Here is a 3,963-nt window from a genome sequence, read left to right on the forward strand (position 1 = left end):
AATTAAAGGTATTTAATAACTGAAATGTACCTCATGTAAGTGCCTAACTCCCTAGAAACCACTCAGTTGTGTATGATAGTTTCAGTCCAAGAACCTCTAACAATAGATCTCTACACTAATCAATGTGTTTTAGCTCACAAATTTGTCAAAAAAATCTCTAAACATGTGGCAAGACATCTAGATGTAGTGGCATTCCTAGAGTAGATAGCATTTGTTTGCATAGTAGACATGTGGGTGTAAATAATATTAAATGAGACACAACATTATGTAACTAGCAACATTAACTCTACCAAATTAGAGTATTCTTAGCTCAAAAATCCTCTCCAAGCATTTTAGACATATGCCAATACATTCGGGGATCAATGCCTAGCCATTCAGGCATCAATTCTTACTCAATTTTTAATGACCATAGTGGACAATTTTCAACCAGTTCTCTGTTATGACTAGCAATGAATTCTTTGCTATAAAATAAGGGTATTTGGACCTCAAAATAGTCACAAAACATCTTAAACAGTTATCACTCCATGTGGTAGTTCATTCCTTTCCCACCAAGCATCACAAGTTGCATATACATCAAGTAGAGATGACACATAACCTTCCCATTGCTAGTAACCAGCCAAAAACCTGTTGTAACCAATAGTAAATCAATCTAGACATTGAGCATTTAGTGTGGCATCATCCAAGCATTAATGGCCAACAACTTAAGCTTCAATGAGCCCAAACTATCAAGTGCAAGCTATCACAAGCTTTATGACACCACCTTACCTATCATATACATTCAATAAATGCACTTCCTGTCACTCTCAAGATACTCACGTATATAATATTGATACTATGATCATTTCCAAGCATCCATTGATGTTTGAGTATACCAATTCCAATCATTTGATGGTTGAAAAATCCTGACAGTTTCAGGCCAACACAAATGTAATTATCTATAGTTCATGCTAATTTTAGGATGTTTGATCATGTGTTGCTTCTCATTTACATTGTGAGAATTCCATTGAGTAGCACACTAAAGAGTTCTTGATAAGATCCATAATGTAGGCTAAGTCGCCACCAAAAAACAAGGCACAAGATGCTTACCTTCTTGACTATAGTTCATTAGCCCCCCCACATGAGAGAGATTATAAGTGTAGATCTGAGAGCATCACATTGATATGCTAATGTCAATGCTGGTCATAATAAGCCAATCCAAAAACTCTAGTACATGCCAATAGGTCCACCTTGAATGCCTCAATAGGCCATGAGAAAGTCACACAAAAAATTCAAACCTTTCTAACTGATGTAATGGAAGTCATGAAGTTAATGATGCAGGTCAATTTCACCTCCAACTTTCCAACTCCTACTCACTATGACATCGAGCTCTCTGGCTCTAATACCATGTTAGAAGAATGGGAGAGAGATTGGGGTAACAAAGAGATGACTAATCTCTTTGTTCTTCATTACTCATCTTACTCGTCTAACTAAATAACACACAACATGAACTATGTCTAAGTGACCACATTGACTAGCCATCAACTAATTAGCTATGGTTAAGTCATATATTGACTTATTAAGAACACAGGCCCATAGATGAATGACGGGAGCTTGGCTATCTCAACACCCTCTTTCACCTTCTTGATGGCTTTGAGTTGGCGCTTCAAGTTGGGGTACTCCCCAACCTTAGCACTTCTCTTTTCAGCAGTCCATGGAGTTGACGTTTCTTCCTCTACATCAATGACTTTCCCCTCACATGCAACAATGTTGTGGCACTTTGGTTTTGAGGGCGACCTTAGCGTCTGGCAAATTCTTCCTTTGTCTCTAACTCTTCTTTCCAACTGAGGTTGCTTCAAGGTTGCTAGGCCATGGCAATGATATGCCATCCTGCTTCATTCTGCTCGTGGGTCATGACATGCAATGGGATAGGCGTGGCCTCCCCATCAAGTGCCTCAACACCAAACATCCCCAATGGAATCGATGGCTCATTTCTCAAACTAGAGGATGGCCTCGCCTAGGGCAATCGACAAAGAGATGAGTGATTCCACACTCAGTGCATCTTAGGTCAGCCTTATCTCTATTTGCTTACTTCCTCTCAGGGCAACGCGAAGAAATTTATCCTCGCAAGTCCAACACACGATTGGTTCTTGGGTCTGTGCTCCTAGGCCTCTACCTCTCCCTCTCCCTCTACCTAATTCCATCACCGGTACTAGTCAGTAGTCCATGAGGACTACATTGCCTTCCTCATCGTACGACACATATGGGTTTACATAAGGCTTGTCAGCATAGTGGACTGGAGTATTACTTGATGGGTGGGTCACATAGGGTCTAAGTGGTCTAAGGATACCTGTAGGATTTATTTCCATCCTAGGGATTGGTAGCCTAGTGTCATTAGGTGATGGGAGAGCCAATGGGGTTCCCCTTCTAGAGAAGTTTGATGGCTTGTTTGCAAGGTAGGGTTGACCGTAAGGCTATAGGTATGGGAGTCTCTGAGGTAATCTACAATGCGTGGTATCATGGCCCTACCACAATTAGTGCAAGGTCATGACCTAGGTCCTCACATCTCAGCTGGCAAGTGGTTTCTACCACAATGCATGCATTGGACATGTGGGAGCATTGGTCATCTTATCATCTCCTGTAGCTTGTCTATGTCCATCCTAATCTCTGCTAGCTCTTGTCCCGAATCAGTGCCCTTCCCTTTATCCTATGTGCTTGGGTCTGCTCTTTCACTCAGCTTTGAGGCCCTCTCAAAACTCGTGGCACTGGACTCTTCTCCATTTGAGCCCGTGAAGTCTCTTTCCTTGAGTTGATCATCCACTCTAATAGCTTATTCAAAGACCCTTGCCAATGTGTCTTGCTCTAAACTCAAGTTTCTTGCCAAGGCTTTGTAGAGCTCTTCACTTCCTATTTCATTAATGAATACCATGGATACTGCTCTTTTGGTTGGTCTCTTTCCCATGGGGATTCTCTTGAAGAGGCTCCTCACATGGGTCACATAATCTTGAATATCCTCTTTCTCTCTCTGCTTGACATTCATGAGTTGCACTAGCAGGTTATCGAAGTATCCAGGTTCAAAAAATCTCTTAATGAAGAGATTTTTCAAACCATTGAAATTGGCAGACTCTATATCACCAAAACTTGTGTACTAGGTCCGAATCTTGTCACCTAAGCACAATTCGAAGGCTTGGGAGTGTTGAGTAGGATTAGTGAGGCCGTTGTTCTCGAAAACCTACTTGAAATGTTCCACAAAGCTATATGGGTCATCGTTTGCTTGGTATTTGTCCATCAGTTGCTTCGCCACCAGATGAATTTTCAATTGACTCTTAGAGCCTTGGTTGACTCCTAACCCCGCTAGTAGCCATGTTGCTAATGCTACAGCGCTTTGCTCTCCTGTTGTGTTACCTAGCACTCGCTTCGTCTCAAAAGCTCACTCAACGTGAGATCTCTTCTAGCACTCTCTCGCTCTTTGACCGATTTCTACATGCTAGGGCTAGCACTCTCTAGATCTCTCGCATTTCCATGATTTGGTGCAAGCTCCTAGTTTATTGATCCTTGTTGTATGTGGCTAGGCCTTGCAAAGCCCTACATGCTAGCTTTCTCACCTCCTCAAGGTCAATTATGATGTCCTCTACTAGTCTACCGTGGTGTTCTAGCTGGGTTTGAGCATCGTATTTGTTCATGGCCTTAGGAAAATTCCCTAGGTCAAGTTTGTTGATTTTGCAATCTTAACTGCCCTCTTCCATGTCCAAGGCTTCATGTTCTAACAAATCATTGATCAAATTGATAAGGCAGGTAGTTCCACTTCCATGATAGCATCTATCCTCGTTGTGTCCGGCTTTTTAGCTGTGTTCTTTGCTTGGTCCTACCTTTGGGGATTCGATCACCCTTCTATGTCCTTGGGTCTTCTCTTACTGGTGGGTTCTTTCAAATTCTTAAGTCTAGGTGAATTCCTTGTTAATTACAACCAATCCTCAACTTCCCCTC

Source organism: Lygodium microphyllum, chromosome 8 (assembly GCF_053477565.2).
Source record: "Lygodium microphyllum isolate KBCC chromosome 8, Lygodium_microphyllum_v1.1.10, whole genome shotgun sequence".
NCBI classification, from domain to species: domain Eukaryota; kingdom Viridiplantae; phylum Streptophyta; class Polypodiopsida; order Schizaeales; family Lygodiaceae; genus Lygodium; species Lygodium microphyllum.